This window comes from Rana temporaria, chromosome 4, assembly GCF_905171775.1.
Source record: "Rana temporaria chromosome 4, aRanTem1.1, whole genome shotgun sequence".
In the NCBI taxonomy this organism is placed as follows: Eukaryota; Metazoa; Chordata; class Amphibia; order Anura; family Ranidae; genus Rana; species Rana temporaria.
This window is the reverse complement of record NC_053492.1, coordinates 90,521,468-90,543,586: the sequence shown is the minus strand read 5'-3', so window position 1 is coordinate 90,543,586 and position 22,119 is coordinate 90,521,468.

Genomic DNA, 22,119 nt, shown 5'->3' with positions numbered 1-22,119 from the left:
GTGTTTTTCTGGGCCAGGGTTTGAGTGACTCAGGTAGGCTGGATGACTCATTAGTAGCATCTCTGTTGACTCCCCCTGCTATCTGAAAACTGGGAGAAGATTCCAGAAGCAGTTAGGGGGGATGTAGGAGCCGGAGTGTTCTGAGGGCCCTGACCAATCCCCAACAGAATGGTTGTCAGGGGGCAGGCAAATACTCTGGGTCAACCTAGCAGGGGCAGTGTAGAGTGTGGTTGGAAGATGGAGTGATAGCCTGTCAGAGCCTTTGAGAGTAGCTCCTCAGTCTGGGGGGGGGGGGACTCAGGCCTGGGCTCTGGTGCGGAAGGGACCCCTCTTCATGACACACAAAGGGATCCTGACCAGGAGGCACTGAGCAAGGAAAGGACAGTAGGAGAATCAAATCTTCAGGGAGGAAGAGAGACAAAGAAGGCTTTAGAGTGTTAAAGTCAGAGGACTGAGAGTCACTGTCAGTGCCATCAGTATATACACTGATCCTTTTCCTCGGGTCGCAATCCCCTCTCCCTCTCCCCTCTCTGGCTCAAGCCTCCAAGGGGCTGGAACATGTGTACTCCACATAGATCACTACATTGCTAATCAGGGCCGAGTGGATGCAACATGTCCCAATATACCTGGTGTCTGAATGTTTTGTGTTAAATGTTGTATGTAGTACCTGCATGTTTTTGATTCAATTGGCCTGTCTTAACAGTCAAGCTGAACTGTAATGTATGTCCCCTTTTAATGACCATGGCCACATTATGTTTTTAATGACCAGTAGTGCAATAAAGTATTTATAACCCACAATACATCAGTCTTCACCTATGTCTCTTGTGTAGCCCTTCCTTTCTTTCCCCACCTGGGGATATTTTTTGCCTATATGCTTTGGAGTGACAGTCCAAAATTGGATGGAGGTGTGTGAACATAATGTTTTTTGACACAAGCCTTTTTTTTATATTTTTGCTGGACTGAGAGGCATGCCTGAAGGGACTGGGTGCAAGCAATCTGGGATGGATGGAGATTCAGTCTGGGAGGACTGTGGAGAAGTAGCCAGGAGGGCTAGTGAAAGGGACAGCTGCTGCCAGGCGGACTGGCAGAGCCTAAAGAGGTAGTACTGGGAGAATTAGCCACAGGAGAAAGACCTCTCTTTTTGCTACACCAAAGGGATCCCGCGGTCCCAGCCACAAAGGGAATTTGCTATGGTCAAGGGTCAAGTCCTGGGGAAAAAAGTGTGGGAACTCCCACCCAAGATCCCCTCCCCCACCAAAAAAAAAAAAATGATACGCTCATATGCATAATTACTAAACCGCATGTTTTTTTTTTTATCCACTGTACCTTAGTAATCCTTTATGTTACTGGCCGCTTCCTGGGAACAATGACAAAAGCTCCCAGGAGACATTGTGGCATCGAGGAAGTGACGGAATATACTACCTGATGAATCCATATACAGGAAGTGGCCAGTAACATAAAGGATTACTAAAGTTCGCCTGCCTCTGACAGTGACTCGAGCTGGGCATCGCCGCTTAGGATTGGCTTGGGCGGCTCAGGTGCTCTAATCCTGCAAAGGGAAATGAGTTCCTGCTGTGAAAAAAGTGCAGGAACTCCGTTCCCATGCGTTCCCGCAGGACTTGAGCCCTGGTCTGAGTACACCTTTTATCATACTATCCCCAATATGCTAGATGGTTCTGGAAATTGTAGTTCTACAAGCAAGTGTGTGCTGGAGGTAGAAAAAAAAGTGTGTATATATCATATGTATATAGGTTGGGTCCCTGAAGAATTCTGTGCTGATCAAGTGGGCATCCCTATTCCCATCCAAGTTCAATCCCCCCAAAAAAATACAAAAACAAAATCTGCAAGTACTGATTCCTGTCTCAAGAGTGTGTGGAAAATGTGTGTGCCTGGTTGTATAGTGTGGGAGATACCCATATTCACCAGCAGCTCCTACGGGGGTAGCGCTACAAAAGTATGTGTTTGCTTTCCAAAGGAAATTGTGATAAGGTGAAACCATTTTCATTTCAATACCGAATCATGAGCGAGGATTATTTTTAAAACAGCATACAATTGGTTAAAGTGAACATGGCTTATCCTATTTACCTAGCCTAGTGAACATTCACTTTGCTAAGTGAACAGTCTTTATTTCATCAGTAAATCAGCCTGCTCCATTATCAGTAGGAAAATCACAGTTCGTTTCAATGAAACTCAGTGAAAGTTCCCAGTGCCAGTGACACATTTGCCCAGCTGTGTCTGGCTTTCAAGGCTAAGTTCATCTTTTGGAGCATGCTACACAATGCACCCATATTTAGGGTGTAACGTGCTCTAGCACTAGTCACCTCACCCCACACCCGCTGCCACATTCCAAAATCACTGTGGCTATGTGGGGCTCTGCCTGAACATCTGTGTGATTCAATCACAGGAACTGCCACCGGCACAAATGGCTTATAGTTCTCAATAGACTGTAAGGATGCTGATGAGTTCCCCTTTATAGTCCACTGACATGTCCTTCAGCTCAGGACTGGCCAAGACATTGTGCTGCCTGGGTCCAGAATGAAATGCTGCCCCCCCCCCAAAAAAAAAAAAAAAATATATATATATATATATATATATATATATATATATATATATATAATATACCATTATTTTCAATTCCAAGGGATGGGCTAGGGCAATATAGGGACAAGCTTTGGTAGTATATGGAGAGGCTAGGGTAGTATATAGACAGGCTAGGGTAGTATATAGACAGGCTAGGGTGGTATATTGGCGGGCTAGGGTATTATTGTGGCAGACGGAGGGGTCCAGGGGGCAGTTGTCATCATGACACATAAAACTGCTAAAAAAAAATTCTTGCTTGTCAATTTGCTGGGTAAATGGAAGAGAAGGAGAGGCAGCCGTGATTCAATTTGCTGCCCCTCTCAAAGTGCTGCCTGGGTCCAATAGACCCACTGGGACCCATGGTAGGGCTGGTCCTGCTCCGTCTCTCAAACAGAAACTCATACAGAGGTATGGGCAAGAAAGCCGAAGGATTTGTCAGCAGGAACCCAACATTGCATTGATCCACTGATCGCTGATGCAATGCATTGCAAGCTCCTGTCCAAGAAATAATAAATGTACATTTCTTGATCATACATCACAGGACACAGAGCCTTAATTACTTAATGGGTTATGCCTGTAAAAATATGTGCATTTATTATTTCTTGCAGAAAGGTGAACTTAGCATTTATATTGCTTAGAGAAGTCTGTAGGATGGATATAGGTTTTCCTAGCCACCCTACCATTGGCATTAAGTGAATTTTAGACATGGTGTTAATTGACCAAGAGTTCTCGCTAGCAATACTTATAGTGCCCTGTATTACTATTTTTAGACTAGTAGTAACCGAGTTACCCATTTGCAAGTTTGTGTTCACTATATTTAAAATACTCCCCGGAAAACTGGCTAATACGGCTGCCAGACTTTAAAAAAAAATAGAATACTTGACAGTCTGGCTTGTATCCCCATTTTTAATGACAAGTGATTAAAACAACACTTGTGTCTACTGAACAGCCTCTTCTCAGTGACAGTAAGTACCGCCTGCTCATGGAAGCCTCTCTTGTAGTCTAGAAGGGGCTCTTGCAGCACCAGTTGTTTTGCACAACTCGTAAGTATATCGCTTTGTAGACACTATAACTACCGCAACTTGTAACTCATTAAACTGTAATGACGAGACGAGAGTGCCTCATGTATAAAAACTTAAAGTGGACCTAGCATTGGAAATATTTTCCGTGATAATGCATTATAGATAATGTGTAAGTGTAACACTTGGGGGGTTTTTAGTACTTATCCCTAGAACATCTCTAGCGACAAATCCTCTGCTCTGGGCTCCAACAGCAGTGTATATGTGTACAAGAACATACAGAACCCTATTAAGTGTGATAATGAACAATGCAGACAGGTGAGCCCTTACATACTAGCAATGTTGTGTGAAGAGACACAATGGGGTTATTTACGAAAGGCAAATCCACTTTGCACTACAAGTGCAAACTACAAGTGCATCATCCAATCATGTGCAAGCTAAAATGCTGTTTTTTATTGTCCTTGCATGTCCCCCTCGGATCTACAGCGACTGCACTTCCAAGTGCACTTTCACTGGAATTTTAAGTGCACTTTGCACCTGTAGGGCCAGATTCAGAAAGAACTGCGGCGGCGTAATGTATCGTCTTTAAGTTACACCGCCGCAAGTTTTCCTCTAAAGTGCCTGATTCACAAAGCACTTGAGTATAAACTTGCGGCGGAGTAACGTAAAGACGTCCGGTGCAAGCCCGCCTAATAAATGGGGCGTGTACCATTTAAATTAGGCGCGGTCCCGCGCCGGACATACTGCGCTTGCTCCGTTTTGAAATTCCCACCGTGCTTTGCGCGAGGTGACGTCATTTTTTTTGAACGGCGACGTGCGTAACGTACTTTCGTATTCCCGGACGTCTTACGCAAAAAAAAAAAAAAATTGAAATTCAACTCGGGAACGACGGCCATACTTTAACATGGCTCGTGTAAAGTTAAGCCATGTTAAAGCAGGCTTAACTTTGCGACAGGAAAAACGACTAGCGACGGCGTAACGAACGCGAAAACCTTCGTGGATCGCCGTAAAAGCTCATTTGCATACCCGACGCTGGAAAACGACGCGAACTCCACCCAGCGGCGGCCAAAGTATTGCATCCTAAGATCCGACGGTGTAAGTCAATTACACCTGTCGGATCTTAGGGCTATCTATGCGTAACTGATTCTATGAATCAGCCGCATAGATACTCTCAGAGATACAACGGCGTATCAGGAGATACGCCGTCGTATCTCTTCTGTGAATCTGGCCCGTAGTTTTCACTTGCAATGCAAAGTAGATTTGCCTTTTGTAAATAACCCCCAATATGACTGCTCACCAGACCACTCCACTTCTACTACAGCCCGAAACCTTCCACTTGTCACTACATCATTGAAGAATGCGATTTTTTTTCCACAATTTCCCCGGGCAACTATAACTCACTTTACAAAGCCAATCAATACTTCCTTCTGCATACATTTACCAATCATACAACAGCAAAAGGGCAGAACTTCTACAATACAAATGTTTCCAAATGACAAAGTATCTGCCATACAAATTTTCACCCATCACCATTACAACTTCCATCCCAGAGATTTCATACAACTTTAGATGGTTCCGGCAATGACCTGGCAATCAGTTTAAAATACCATTGCTAGGGCAAGTTCAGGAAAATTCAAAGAAATGCTGGTGATCCCTGAGACTGAGAAAAATGTTCTCCTGTCTACACCAGATTGATCATCCCAGCCTAGGCAAAGTCACTTGACTTTATAATTATATGCACGATTATACTGTGTTTGTATATGGTGATGTTACTGAGAGGTAAACTTTAATTAAAATCCGAGTTTCCCATAATAACAATTTTGGGAGCATCCTTTAATTTTATATCTTTTTCTAAAAAAAAACACATGTGAAACCGTAATTGTTGCCATTACTGATACAAATATAACGTTTTCTTTCACTTTCTATGTGTGTGTGGTCTTATATAAACTGATAGCCCAACCTCGCTATTTTTACTTTAGGGTATCCCCAAAACACATCCGCAATGTAGCAACCACACTTTTGTCCTCAAAAGGCTTAAAAGCTGCTTTACAGACACAGGTGGTTTGGGCAAGCAAAACTTTTATTTATGAATCTGTTTTATTTGGTTTAAATGAAACATAAAGATAGTCCATCTAACAGCGTCATAAACAGTCAATGATATGTCTATATAAATCACACAATGAGGTTCAGAAACTTTTTATTTAATTCTCCAACACTGTATGTCACCTGGTAAGCAGACAACAAACCCTTTCATGACTGGCCCACTTTCTAACTACGCAATCCTACTGCAGTCATTGTAAGGTGTGCACAAATGGATAATCAGGCTAAGTAAACTCTATCTGCTAGAATAGACAGATATGTAGAAAATCTCATCTAGTATAGTTTGTGCAGTCTCTAGGTGGGGCTGTTTGGTTTGTGTATAACGTTTTAACAAAGTTCTTTGGATTTTAGGAAGACAGTTTGATGTGGTGAAAAGTTCTATGTGTTTAAATATAATAACAAAAAACTTTATTGTCTTTAGAGCATCTGCCTGACTGCCTACAGCAGACTTCACCACCTGCCTCAAGAAAGACTACTGGAGGACAGGAAAGAGGCAAGAATGTCTAGAATCCCTGTTGCAGTGGCAATATTAACTTAAACATAGTTCCAGGACATTAAACCTCCCCCATGTAACAATGCTCAGGCCTTGGGATTGGCTTGTCAGGTACCATGCACTGCATCATAGGATAGGGTGACCAGACATCCCCAGTTTCAGGGGACAGTCCCCTGATTGAGGACACTGTCCCCGGACCAAGTCTGTCCTCAGGTTTTGTCCCCAGATTGGATTTAATAGGAGGCAGGGGCAATTTCAAAGACAGTCAGTGCAGAATTAAAAAAAAAAAAAATTGAATTACACCCCCCCCGCTCAGACGTGCCTACTAGCATAGGGGGGTTGTATTTTTTTCCATTATCTGTGCCCCTTTCTGACGATCATGTGTTTGTCGGAGCGGAGGGAATATTTCTTCAGTTTTGGGCACATGCTCATTCAGCTCCGCTCGCATATTCTTCTGCCTTGGCTCAAATCCTGGCCAGCCACCTGCCTATCTCCTTGCCTTCCCTGACAGAGTGATCCTCCTCCGCTCCCCACCCAGAAAAAATATGTCCCCGGATTTCATTTTAAAAATCTGGTCACCTTATCATAGGAGGAAGGAGGTAAGGCCACATGATCCCCAATATTTGGAATGCAAGGAATTTTCAAGAGCCCCAGCTGGCAAAACGGGTGTAAGGGAGTGCGAGAAAGATAAATATTATTCAAATTGCTACACCACACTCCTCTTCCTCTGTATACAGCTCTCAGGCTGCCCCCATAATAGGAATTTGTTTTTTATCTTACAACAGTATACTTGTGGATGGGGCCACTTGCCCTGTACATGGTGGTACTTTTCTCTGTGTGCATATCCTGATCTCTGCAGCCACCCATTGGGACATTGTCTCCCTGCCTGTGATTAACGCAGCGCCGTGCCGATTTCCTGGTGGGCTCTGCACGTGAAGTGTGCGAAGACGCCAGAGCTCATCAATGCCTGGGAGCAGGCAGGGACCGTTCTCATGTGAGAAACATTATGGTGGTTCCCTGACTTTGAGATGAGTACTGTGAGGTACTAAAGCTGGTGAGTTCAAAATCATGCTCACTTTTGCATAGAATCAGCTTCCAGTTTTTTTTGTCTAAGCTTAATTGAACAAGCTGAGGTTAGAAGCTGATTGGTTTCTATGAAGAAGTGAGTCTGATTTTGCACTCTCCAGCTTTAGTAAATAAACCCCACTGTGTGCATCAGAAATTTTTCAGAGTCCTTCTGTACAATACACACATTCTTCTTGCTGTATGATGCATTTAGGAGGGATACCACTGAGCCCTTTCCACCAGTCCAGCGTTCCTCTGCTACCCCACTCCCAGTGACAAAATGGGGTCCCGCCATATATTTACCTTGGACATCATGTGTGCACTTAATCCACTTTCTCACTGACTTTCCGGTACCATACGGCTAAGCTATGGGTCTCTGTAAAGTGGGTTCGGACCCCCAATTTATTTTTTTGTAAAACTAAGAAATTAGATAGATTTTTTTTTTTTACATACTGTCACCAATGCAGTACAGTGTCATTATATAACTGGGTAGCAGTGATCAGGGACACTGACTGGTGACAGTATGTAAAAAAAATGTAATTATTATTTTCTAGTTTTTGTTTTTCACACGGTTATTGCTTATAACAGTGATGATCAGTGTTTTAAGCAATAGTTTTAATGGCCATAAATTGCTTTCATTCGTCAAAGCTTGCTTACCATTGTGATGTTGTGATTGGCTACAGCTAATTACATGGTACAGGTACTAGGTTAGGTATCATGTGATAGTTGTGGGCCAATTACAGCATCAGAATAGTAAGCAAGCTGTCATGAATGGAAGTCATTCATGACAGTTTTGCTTACACATAATGATTGGTCATAGCGATAGCATGATACCCCAGCCACTCTAGCACTGTGATTCTGAACACAGCAGTCATAGGATTGCACCGCTGTGCACTCCAGGAGACATGCCGGTGCGCATGTACTGAGCTGTAATAGCCTTAGAATAGGTGGACTACAAAGAAAACCAATGGGCCAAGTTTCTAGGTTATTATAATATTCCAGAGTTACCTAGGAAACTGCCCATCCAAGCACCGATCGTGGGAACGAAATAGATACCTTCTTTAAATACAGACTATGGTACTTTCAAAACGCAGACAGATTTCACAGCAAAGTATCTCAGCCTAAATGTTTCTGTATTGTTAACCCCTCAACCTCATATGTCCATGTTAATCCTTCATAAAGCAGCATGATCTGTAATGAAAACTCTTTAGTGTCTGACATGCCAGAAGTTCAAAGGCTATCTGAAAACCAACTGAATTCCTCTGTCCCAGAGAGGATTATAAAAACATGAATGATGAGGCTAATATGTGAAATTAAAAATAGCAAAGTGTTCTTGTTGGAAATGGATTAACATTCTGATATCCCAATTAAATAGTAAAGCAGCTCTATCATGTCTTAGGTGAAGGGGATTAATCAATCAAGACACAGCTGCCAGTCCTCCAAGGGACAATTCCGTCCTGATGGATGTCAGAAAATGAATGTGTCCCAGTCTACCTCTAATCATTACTTGCAGGGCTGCTCCACGTGAAAGCTTATCAAATAAAACAGTCTTTTCAATTCCCGCTGCACCTTTATTCCCAGGCTGTATATTTAGAACTTGTTTTATTTCCAGAGTGTGTATAAAACTTTCAGTCTAAATGAATGCCTAGAATTTAATTTACCTTCTGTCCAAGCACAAGTGCCCCCCATTAAGGAGGACTGCAGGGGACACAATTCATGCAAACTCATTGCTCCTTCATCTCTCAAGAGATTTAATGAGAATCCTTAGTGCCTCAGGTGGCTGCAAGTCTGATCTATGGAACGGAAGCCCAAAGATCTAGCTAAGGCCGTGAGGGTCTACAGGTGTGACAGAAGATCTGTAATTCAGCAAAATAGAGTCAAAAATAAATGGTGCTGTTATTGGGTCAGTCCATCAAAAAACTCTATTTTTTTTTTTTTGGAGATGTTGGATAGATAAGCCACCTAAGTTTTCTGTGTCTCTTCAGGACTCAACTGATGGATTTTGTTTATAATACAGTATATATTGTAACATGGAGGATCAATAACTCTAATGGTAGACTTATGCAACCGGGGGCTCTAAAACACCCAGGTGGATAGGAACAGAGGGCCAGATTCACATAGAAATACGTTACGCTGCGGCGGCGTAACGTATCCCATTTACGTTACACCGCCGCAAGCGTAAGTGCCTGATTCACAAAGCACTTACCTGTAAACTTGCGGCAGCGTAGCGTAAATCCGCCCAGCGCAAGCCCGCCTAATTCAATTGGGGCGGGGACCATTTAAATTAGGCGCGTTCCCGCGCCGAACGTACTGCGCATGCTCCATCCCTAAAATTTCCCGATGTGCATTGCGCTAAATGACGTCGCAAGGACGTCATTGGTTTCAACGTTAACATAAATGGTGTCCAGCGCCATTCACGGACAACTTACGCAAACGATGTGAAATTTAAAAATTTGACGCGGGAACGACGGCCATACTTAACATTGGTTAGTCCACCTAGAGGGCAACCTTAGTTTTACGCAACGTATCTCTACGGAAACTACGTACATTTAGAGCGACGGGCAAAGCGGACGTTCGTGAATCGGCGTAACTAGTCATTTGCATAATCCACAGATTCGCCACCTAGCGGCCGGCCTAGAATTGCAGCCTAAGATCCGACGGTGTAAGTCACTTACACCTGTCAGATCTTAGGGCTATCTATGCGTAACTGATTCTATGAATCAGCCGCATAGATACGACAATCGTATCTCAGAGATACGACGGCGTATCAGGAGATACGCCGTCGTATCTCTTTTGTGAATCTGGCCCAGAGTCAGGAACTATAAACCAGGAAAACTTTTGGTCTTTAGAACATAAAGAAGAAAAGCCAGCACAGCTCAATACATTCCACCCATATATCTATAGTAGACAAAGCAGCTTCTATGACAGATGGCTTATGCATTGCGTTAAGGTAGTAATTTTACTTTGAAGCATTAAAAAACATACCTATGTAGCACCCTCCTAGAGAGGCTGCTAGTAAGGATTAGGCAAATGTAGTTTGTGTGGCTCTGCTGTAATCAGCAAAGCAGCATGTGATTGCTTTGATCTGCTCTGGGCTCTGCAGACTGTAAGTTTGATTTCCCCCCCCCCATGCCTTCTGGAAACTTCCAGAATATAGTGGGTGGGAGAATCAAATGAGCAGCTTGAATATTAATGCAACTCCAGCCAATACCTGGGGGAACGTGCCCACTGCCCAGATGGTGACAGAGAGTGTATAAATAGTCGGGAGCATGGGAGAGCAGTGTTCTTTCACAGAAGGAGAGGTTTCCAGCCATAAGGGCTGCTGCCCCTTCCTGACAGTTCAACTGAAGATCCTTCTAATTTCATCGAGGCCTCAGGTGTGCATAGCTGGGGGGCCTATTCTGCTGAAAGTTTCTAGAGAGTTAAATTAAGGGTTTCACTGAGGATCCAGTCTGGAGGCTCACTGAGAAGACTGTCTGCCTGAGCCTGGAAAGAACATCAGAGGCTGGGTTCACATTTCAGCACGCAGCGGCTCACAAGAGTCTGGAGAGTCTCCATTCACTGTTTCAAGTCCGGTTTCAGCCCGAATATTGGTCTGAATTCGGACCTGAAATGGACCAAAAGATACATAGGAGTCTTGTGCAATTTGCACTGGCGCCGCTGTGGAGATGTGTGATTCGGCTCCATAGAGAGCTGCTCACAATGTCCTGCTATGCGAATTGGATGTGAGGAAAACCTGCATCTAATTTGCACTAGTGTGAACCCAGCCTTAGTCCCAGGGATGCTGTGAGTACAGACCTGAAAGGAGAATACTAGTGACTGTTGCTAACCCCTGGTGCACTTACATCTGATGGACCGTTTTCATCGGACCAAACCGATCGTGTGTGGGCCCCATCGGTTATTTATCCATAGGTTAAAAAAAGCAATCTTGTTTTAAATTTAACCGATGTATACCTAACCGATAGAAAAAAAAACTATCGTTAGTAGGCACAACCATCGGTTAAAAATCCATGCATGCTCAGAATCAAGTCGACGCATGCTTGGAAGCATTGAACTTCGTTTTTCTCAGCACGTCGATGTGTTTTACGTCACCGCGTTATGACACGATCGTTTTTTTAACCAATGGTGTATAGGCGCGACTGGCCATCAGTCAGCTTCATCGGTTAACTTATGACAATGGTCCATCAGACCATTCTCATCGGTCTCATGTAACATTGCTAATGATGTAATAGTGCTGCCCACTTCATGTTCTACTGCTCAAAGGACCGCTCTGAGATGTAGCTACAAAGGGAAGAATGTCCTCACATTCCTGTTCAATGTTTGGAGTATCCCACAGCTTCTTCAAGCCCATCCAAGTTACTTTACAATAAACTTGAGAAAAAGGAAACCCCTAGACCCCTCCTTGAGGATGAGGTGTGAGTGTTGCTGTTTGCCTGATTGCTGCTACCTAGAGGGAAAATAACATGGGACACAAATTAGCGGCTCCCATGGGGGAGATTTGGGCAATGCTAAGAACTGCACAATGCATTCATGTATTTATTAATCTCTTTATTTTATTTATTACAGGTACTTATCTAGTGCCATCAATTTACGCACTGCTATATGTATATTGTACATTCACATCAGTCCCTGACCTCAAGAGCTTACAATATAAGGTCTCTATTTCATATTCATACACACAAGGGCCAATATGTGTGTTATGGTGTGTTTAAGGGCAAGTGTGTTTGTTTATACTGTAAATATGTGTTGAAGTGCCATTACTTATTTGCTAAAGAAATTTCCTTTAAAATAGAGTGTTTGTTAGTGGTCTTGCTATGGTGTCCAGCTCACAAATGGCTACAACCCTGCCTATAACTAAAGTAATCGCCCTTTATTATAAAGCAATGGCTTTCTAAGGAGCTGCTAGATTACTGTTCTTCTTGCTGTTCCCATTTCAGACATGCACTAACTGGACCCAACAAATCACAGACATACCTGTAGTGATAAAATGGACTTTAATAAAGGCAAGAATAAGCTCTGTAAGTACTAATTACACAAAGGTAGATTCAGGTAGATAGGAGCAAAGTTACGGCGGCGTAGCTTAGCGTGTTTAGGCTACCCCGCCGTAAGTTAGCTAGGCAAGTACATGATTCTCAATGTACTTGCCTGCTAATATACGGCGGCGTAGCCTAAAGCGGGCGGGCGTAAAGGCGGCGGATTCAAATGTCTTGGAGGGGGGCGTGTTTGATGGTTTGACCTCACGTTTTTGAAGTTTTTCTGTCACTGCGCATGCACCGGGCGACTACATTTCCCAGTGTGCATTGCGGTTAAGTATGCCGCACGGGCCTATTGATTTCGACGTGGACGTAAACGACGTAAGTCCCGATTCGCGGACGACTTACGCAAACAACGTTAAAAATTTGAATCTCGCGGCGGGAACGGCTGCCATACTTAAACATTGTTATTCCACCTAATAGATGGAATAACGTTAGGCCTGTAATGCGTTACGGAAATGGCATAAAACTACTGCGGCGGCCGGGCGTACGTTCGTGAATCGGCGTATCTCCTCATTTACATATTCTACGCCGACCGCAATGGAAGCGCCACCTTGCGGCCATCCGAAATATTGCAATCTAAGATAGGACGGCGCAAGCCGTCCTATCTTAGATATGTTTAAGCGTATCTCTGTTTGAGCATACGCTTAAACATAGGTCGGCGTAGATTCTGAGTTAGGTCGACTCATCTACTGATAAGTCGGCCTAACTCTTACTGAATCTACCTAACAGTTCCTACAATGCCAGGTTTAACTCAGCATTAACCATAGGAAAAAAACTACAGCAAGGCCTAAGGCTAAGGAGTATAAATGGTTCAACCAATGGGCTGAATAAAAGAAAATTAACAGATTGATTCCCCCATCCACACAAGTGAGGTGCATGGAGAAATCCCCCCCACAGGGATTGTATTTTGATAGCAGGACTCTCCTCTGTCAAAATTCCCTAATCAATAAATGTTTTTCAGCTTGTCCATTTGACAGAAGTCGATCTAACAATCCCCTCCTGGCAAACAGGGAGGGCCACACATGGATTAACTGCTTCAGATCCATGCTATAGCCGAATAACGGCTACAGCACGGACCTATTTTGCTGGGAGGGTGTCAATAGATGTCCTCCCATTCTCGAGCGGCCTGCTCGCCCCCTGCAGGGCGCGCGCAGTGATCAGCGAGTCTATGAGACTTGCTGGATCACAGATCGGAGTAAAGGGTCAATCCCAACCCCTTACCACGTGATCAGCTGTCAGTCAATGACAGCTGATCATGTGATGAAAACAGAGCCAGTAATTGTCTATTTTTTCTCCTCACGCTGATAGCGCGAGGAGAAAAAAAAAGGCGATTACTGGTGGCTGTCAGAGGGACATCGGTCCCGATCAAGGAGAGCAGCCGCCAGCTCATCTGTGCTGCCTGCCAGTGCACAATAGTGCCGCCTACCAGTGCCCACCAGTGCCATCTACCAGTGCCCACAGTGCCACCTGTCAGTGCCCACAGTGCCACCTATCAATATCACCAATCAGTGCCTCATCAACAGTGCTGCACATCAGTGTCACCTACCAGTGCCCATCAGTGTCACCTATCAGTGCCCATCAGTGCCATATATCAGTGGTATCTATCAGTAACACCTATCAGTGTGCATCAATGCCACCCATAAGTGCCACCCATCAGGACCCATCAGTGCCATCTTATCAGTGGCCATTAGTGCCGCCTTACCTGTGCCCATCAGTACTGCCATATCTGTCCCCATCAGTGTCGCCTTATCTGTGCTAATCAGTGCCCATAAGTGCAGCTTATTAGTGAACACCAGTGCAGCCTATCAGTGCCCATCAGTGCCACCTCATCAGCGCATATCAATAAAGGAAAGAATTACCTGTTTGGAAAATTTTATAACAAACTATGAAAACATGATATTTTTTGTCTACATTTTCCATCTTTTTTTGTCTGTTTAGCAAAAAATAACAACCCCAGTGGTGATTAAATACCATCAAAAGAAAGCTCTATTTGTGTGAAAAAAATTATAAAAATTTCATTTGGATACAGTGTTGCATGACCGCACAATTGTCATTCAAATAGTGACAGTGCTGAAAGCTGAAAATTGGTCTGGGCAGGAGGGGGGTTTAAGTGCCCAGTAAGCAAGTACCGTATTTATCGGCGTATAACACGCACCCTAACTTTAAGAGGGAAGTTTCAGGAAGAAAACTTTGTATAGCCCCTTGTGTATAGACGACGCAGGAACAGTTTACATTCTATTTTCAGGGTAAAAAAGTGCGTGTTATACGCCAATAAATACAGTACTTAAAATTCATCCATCCCTGTAAAATTCATCCATCCCTGCTAAACCCGCTGAATTTTAGTCATTGCCTTTTACTGCCTGTGAATGGCCTTACCAGGATGCACTAGGTGGATGAGAAGAGAACAACTCTACTGAAAGAAAGGAAACACCCAAAGTAGTAAAGGAGGATGCAAAGGAATGCAATTTACAGAGCAGCCCATTTACTTGTCTCAGGAACTATCTAACTATTGGCCAGTGGTATTGTAAATGTTGCTTTCAGTGGGGCCCTTGGACTCTATGTTGGAACGCTCTCCTTCCATACAAGAATATTTGTAATCCATGGGTAATTGGAACTCTCTACATTGTCCAAACTTTCCAAAGGGTACATTTCGGTACATTTTCTTTACAATGATGTCTCCTAGTGTCTAAAAAGTTTTGGTGTGTTCATTTGTACAGCTTACCATGGTTTAGAAGCTGTTTCTGAGATTATAGAATAGATTCTTTGCTTCCTTTCAAAGCTATACATGTGCCTGAGGTTTGAAAAGCTGAATTTCACAATAGAAATGAGTTTTGAAGTCGGAGACTGACATTTTTTCTTGTAAAAAAAAAAATACAATGCACAAAGTGTTGTTTATATTTATCCATTTTTCCATCTTTCATTTAATGTAGAAGAATCATGTTTTAAGGGCTCTCAAAGACAGTTTTTTATCTTTATGGTGTATTTGGCTTTTGATTGTCAGTGAACAAGAAGCTCTTCAGAGTGTTTCATCATTTTTTGTTTTCTTGTAATGATTAATCACATAAAACATACACAATATACCAGTCTGAGGTTACAGTCAAGGCTTGTCTAAGTGAAATGGTGTTTTGTATTGGATCTTTTTTTATTATCTAGCAAAACTTGTTGTTGAGCTGCATAACATATATAATCAGGAATTACATTTTGAAGCGTGTATTAAAAATAAATCATTACAATTCTGATAGTGTATTACCCTGTAGTTTACATTTTTTTTTTTTTAATTGGCTGCTGGGTAACTTTTCATGTCATAAAGTAAAATACAACTGAATGTGAAGTACTATGTACTATACCCCGCGTACAGCTAAGACGGTCCACAGGAACGAGCCGACCTGCCGTAGTATAATGATGGCGGCTGGTCGGCAAGCGGTTAAAAATAAATGTCTATACTGATTGTAATACAGTAATAAATCCAATCTCACCCTGCTCTGCACATGCTCAGAAGCTCTCCATTTTTTTGGCATTGTTAGGCACTGCTGAGTTTGGAAATACTGTAGCTGCTGACTTTTAATATAAGGACACTTACCTGTCCAGTACACCTATTAATTACACAGGTTGTGTGGCTGATTATGTTGGTAATTAAACTCACTTGGTGCCTTAGTTCACACTGGTAGGACACGACAGTTGTACTACTTTGGACCCGACTTTTCCCTGCGACTTGAAGCCCGACATGCGTCCAACTTCAATGAACAGGCATCCAACTTTGATCCCCGACAATGCCAGGCACCGTGTCTGGTATGAATCTTGAGGGGGAACTCTACGCCAAAATTTAAATTAAAAAAATGGCATGGGTTCCTCCTGGGGGCCGGGATCTGGGGGCCATCTTATTATAGGGACTCCCAGATTCTGATAAGCCCCCGCCCGCAGACCCCGACAACCAACGGCCAGGGTTGTTGGGAAGAGGCCCTTGTCCTCATCAACATGGGGACAAGGTGCTTTGGGGTGGCGGGGCTGCAGGGCGCTCCCCTTCCTGCCCCAAAGCACCCACCCCCCCATGTTGAGGTCATGCAGCCTGGTACAATTCAGGAGGGGGGCTGCTCGCTCATACCCGCCCCTTTCCTGAGCAGCCGGGCTACGTGCCGGGGTAATAGTCTGGTATGGATTTTGGGGGAACCCCCACGCCGTTTTTTTGGCGTAGAGGGTTCCCCTTAAAAATCCATACCATACCGAAGGGCCTAGTATGCTCTTGGAGGAGGAACTCATGCCTGTCTTTTATTTAAAATTTGGCGTGGAGTTCCCCCTCAAGATCATCAGAGCACAAGTCGCATGCCAAAGTCGGATCATACAAGATGGAGATCCAACTTTGATCCGACTTCAGTGATATTTAATGGACTGAAGTAGGATCAAAGTCGCACCAAAGTAGTGCAGGGAGCATTTTCAAAGGTAGAGGAAAATCAGTGTTTCATGCTATTTCCCTTTGTAATTAGTAATGGACAGGTGTCAATGGCAGGTGAAAGGATGTAATCCTTCTGATGTGGGGTCTGGATGAGTAGTTTGGCCTCCAACAAAAAGAGGCATTAACTCACACAAGAGAACAAGTCTACCATGCTAACAGTTGTTAAATGTAATTATATGAAATTGGTGACATCGGTTTCCCCATGTACCTCAGCCAACACGGTGCTTTAACAAGCTACTATAAATGTCTTTCTGTTAAGATAAAGAGCCACTAAAGTATCCGTAGAGTTGGTATTACTCATCCTTGCTTGAATCACTTGTTAGAGTGTTAAACTGGTTCACATCTGAGTTTGTGTACGTATGTGTGTGAAACATTTCCTGTGCATTAAGCTCGTTTTCTCAGCCATCATATTTATTTTTATCATTCAGACGGGAACCTGAATGTCGGAGTTCCCTAAATTGACATCTGTGGCTCTGTAACAATGACAGATCTGTGTGTTCTGCAAGTGCTTAAGGCTCATGGAAAGAACCGTGCTATCCCTTCCCCTTTCTCAAACCACCATTCTTATTTTTATGTTGGCTCAGATAATTATTTTTTACTTTAGCACTGTCAGCATTCACTGGTATATGAGTTGCACCCTGTGTGATAATCTTCTGATATTACAGATATCTAAAGGCGGGGACCGGGGACGGGGGTTCTTTGAGAGAAATGTGCATTATAAAAGAGGATTTATCGTTATCTTTGTATCCACAAGGTTGGGATTTTTTAAATGTTAGATCTGCACACATGACATCAGTTCACACTTAATATAACCATCTTTGTGATGCTCTTTAGTGATTTTCCACCTAGTTCTCTAATGCACACCTTATGTGAATGAACAAGCAGAACTCAATTTCCAGGCAGAAATAAATCTTCTGTTCAGCCACATTAGTTAAAGTTGCATCCATCTGGAATATATTGGATACAAGGCTATTTAGAACTGTTTAACACTATAGAATCTTATCACAATTTTGCAGTTACTTGATTACAACTAATGGCAAGTTGGTGTCTGAAATATTACACTTTACAATATTCAGGCTATGTAATTAAAATAACTACTCTCTTGACCTATACTCAAAAAAGGAAGATTTGCTATGTTATATGTAATATCTAGAAAGGTTAGCGGTAGTAGTGTAGGCATATGAGTGTGCATAGGCACTGTTGTCCCTGTAGCTTCGTAGCTGTATATCTGTAGCACCCTCTAGCTAGTGTGCTAGAAGTAGTTTTTAGTGTAGGAAATGCTTGGCTTGGATAAAAAAAAGGCCTGGGTTGTGAATCTGGGTAAGGGATTAGTGACTCAGGGGCTGGATGACTCATCTGGCAGCTCTCTCTGACACTTTCCTCCCCTTGTTCTAGAAGTTGGTAGAAACTTCCAGAGCTGGAGTCTGGGAGTAAGGAGGGACTGCCATGCATATTTATTTGTTCTTGACCAATTCCCAGCAAAAAGGGTCTGGAAGGGGACAGGCCACCTCATAAATAGACATGGGTCATGCCAGCAGAGGCAGTCGGATGGAGTGCTAATGAGGCCGTCAGAGATCCCTTGCAGGGTGCCCCCTAGTCTGGGGGGGTGTGACCTTGGGTCTGTGGCTCGGGTGCTGAAAGGATCCCCCCAAACACATGGAAGAAGCCCTTCCCGGGGGCACGGGAGCAAGGAGAAAGTTAGGTGACTCCCTGGGACCTTGATTACAGATCATTAGAAACTGAGTATGTGTCCCCCCTCTCCAGGGGGTTGTCCCATGGATACACCTCATGAGCTACCGGTGTCCCGTGATGAGGGATTCCCTTGGGACCAGTAGGGGGGATCCTCCCGCCGAGCCCGGAAGGGTCCAGCCCGCCACCCCCTTGGGATCACATTGTCCAGTTGCTTTTAAAAAAACAAAACCCCCATTGAAATCCATGCATGCCTGCATGGAGTTTAGGGACTGGACGCATGGAGATTAGTCCCCTGCGCCTCTAATGGAGCGGCCACCACTGCTTATCAGCACGCTACTTTTTAGTGCATGAGCATTGCCGCACAGCTACTGTCTCCTTGTACTACTTCTCCCTCTTCCAGCCTGAGTTCTGCTATACACATACTTTCACTGTTTGCATTAAAAAAAGAAAAAAAACTTTGTAAAACTCCAATAAAAATTTGTTGAAGTAGAAAAAAAGCTTTATATTGTAGAAAATAATTTAGAACTGCTTATTAATTTTATATTTGTTGGGAGTGCAACTATATTCATAAGAATTATATATATAAAAAAAAAACATGAATACTCACAAGAAGAAAAATGCTTTGAGGGACAAGAACATAACGGGACTTCTATAAGCTGTCAGTTAGTCCTAAAACATGGAGAACATGAATGACAGGGGAAGAGATCTGTTTGATTACTCCCCACTTCTAAAAACGTCAACATCCTACTGTTCAGATGCGAGGTGTGCAGCCCAGACACTGAAAATCCCAGGATCAAAGCAAATGATTTCAATAATTTATCAACATATCACGGCAAAGAGCCTTCAGGGGCTGTGAATATCAGATCCGATCATGTTACTGAAGAGTTATCACAATTTTTTTTAAATAAATAAATAAAAACTTTCCATGTGTTCTGCACACCCCATGCCCTGTGGGTGTGATTAAGAGGTATCATACATCAAAGAGCTGTAAAATATTTTATACAATACATTAATAAACACAAATTATTTATTAAATGGATTTGAAGAGTTGACAAGACAGCTGATGTGTTATGCATGACAGAATCTGTACACTACGGCTGTTTAAGAGAAAAAGTTCAAAGCGCATTTAATGTGATAGACAAGGGATTAATGTGTGTGGTTTAGAAAGGTAATGGGTACACAAAGCTGAAAAACATGACATTTTAATTCAACATCAAAGTGTGAGATACTACATAAATCTGAACAGCGTTTCCAGGTCACACTGGTGCTTGCCTGTATTTGTTCACTTATGTCAATTATCAAAGTATGATACAGTTTTGATATATAAAACATGAAATGTAGTCTAGGCATACAAATGTGTGTGTATATATATATATATATATATATATATATATATATATATATATATATACATATATATATGTATACACACACAGCGGGTAAAACAAGTATCGAACACGTAAATATAAGTAAATATATTCCTTAAGATGCTATTGACATGGAATTGTAACCACATGTCAGTAACAACCCATACAATCCACACATACAAAGAAACCAAAGACGTTAAGAAACTAAGTTATGTGTAAAAAAAAATGGAATGACACTGAAAAAGTATTGAACACATGAAGAAAGGGAGGTGCAAAAAGGCATGGAAAGCCAAGATACCAGCTGTGAATCTATCAGTAATTTGAAAGCAATCCTGCCCCTTGTCAAGGCAAATTAATATCAGCTGGTTCAGTCTCAACTGATGGCCTTTAAAAAAGTGTCTCACTACCAAGGTGTCACACAAGAAACATCTCATGATGGGTAAAAGCAAAGAGCTTTCGTAAGACCTTCACACTCTTATTGTTACAAAACACACTGATGGCATTGGTTACAGAAGGATTTTTAAACTTCTCAATTGTCCAATGAGCACTGTTGGGGCCATAATCCGGAAGGGGAAAGAACATAATTTCACCATAAACCGGCCACGGCCAGGGGCACTTCGTAAGTAGAAAGAAAGAGAGAGTTATCAGAAGAGTTGTTCAAGAGCCAAGGGCCACTTGTGGAGGGCTTTAGAAAGACCACAATTAGCAGGTGCAATTGTTTCAATGAAAACCATAAGTAATGCACTCAACCGTCATGGCCTGTACTGTATGCATGCTCACCATGCAAGACTCCATTGCTGAAGAAAAATCACGTTAAAGCTTGATTGAAGTTTGCTGCACAACATTTAGACAAGCCTGTGAAATACTGGGAGAATATAGTCTGGTCAGATGAGACTAAAATTTAACCCTTTGGATGCCATAATACATACCATGTTTGGAGGTCAAATGGCATTACCCATCACCCTAAAAACACCCCCATACCAACAGTGAGGTTTGGAGGTGGGAACATCATGGTGTGGGTATGTTGTTCAGTATACTGTACTGCCAAACTTCATATCATTGAAGGTAGGGTAAATAGAAAAATGTACCAAGACATTCTTGATAGAAATCTGCTGCACCTTACCAGGATGATGAAGATGAAACGAAGGTGGACATTTCAGCAAGACACTGATCTCAAACAAAAAGCCAAGGAAACTCTCAATTGGTTTCAAAGAAAGAAAATAAAGCTGCTAGAACGGCCCAGCCAATCACCTGGCTTAAAGCAGAGTTCCGGCCACATTTTCACTTTTTAAATATAAACACCCCTGTAATACACAAGCTTAATGTATTCTAGTAAAGTTAGTCTGTAAACTAAGGTCCGTTTTGTTAGGTTGTTACAGCATTTAGACACTTTTTAAAATAAAAATTGACTGGGGTCATCTTAAGTGTGGGCATCATGAAGCCAGACTGTATGACTTCCTGGATTTCAGCCTTGCAGATCTCGCACATGTTCAGTGCTGCACAAGCAGTGTAATAGGTTTCAGATCAGGTTTCAGCACCTGTACAGTCCAAGTCACATGATTCTTCGAGACTGGGGAGTGCACAGACTCCTGGAAAGTTACACCCATTACATTCCCAGGAGTCTGTGCGGTGTAGGTTAGGAAGCTTAAGCACCTAGGTGCAGGAAGAGGGAAGATTAACTATTCTGCCTAGCAACAACACTTTGAAGGCATCTAAAAAAAAAAATTCTTAAAGGAGTAATGACATTTTTTTAAAACTACTGATGTAATGTTATATTTATGGGTGGAACTCCACTTTAAATTCAATACCAAATCTATGAAAATAACTAAAGATCAGATCATAAAAGAGGCCCACAGAACCTTCAAGATTTGAAGGCTGTTTGTGTGGAATAAGGAGAAAATTGGCTCATGTGTAGAGGCATGACGTTGCCATCGTCCCTGTATCAATACAAAATTGAATACCTCTAAGTAAGTGGGATTTTCAGGGCAACAACAATTGTGAGTGACAACTAAGGTCATAAAAAATACTGAATTTATTACAAAATGGTTGACATACTAAATAACACAATAACAAAGTATCAAAATACACTGTAAAAACATTTTCTAGAAAAGTACTGTAGGTCACCACATGCCCCAGGACAAAGCTAAGGGCAGAGATGATTATTTCCAAATTCCAACCCTGGAAAGAATCATCTCTGCCCTTAGCTTTGTCCTGGGGCATGTGGTGACCTACAGTACTTTTCTAGAACAATGTTTTTACAGTGTATTTTGATACTTTGTTATTGTGTTATTTAGTATGTCAACCATTTTTGTAATAA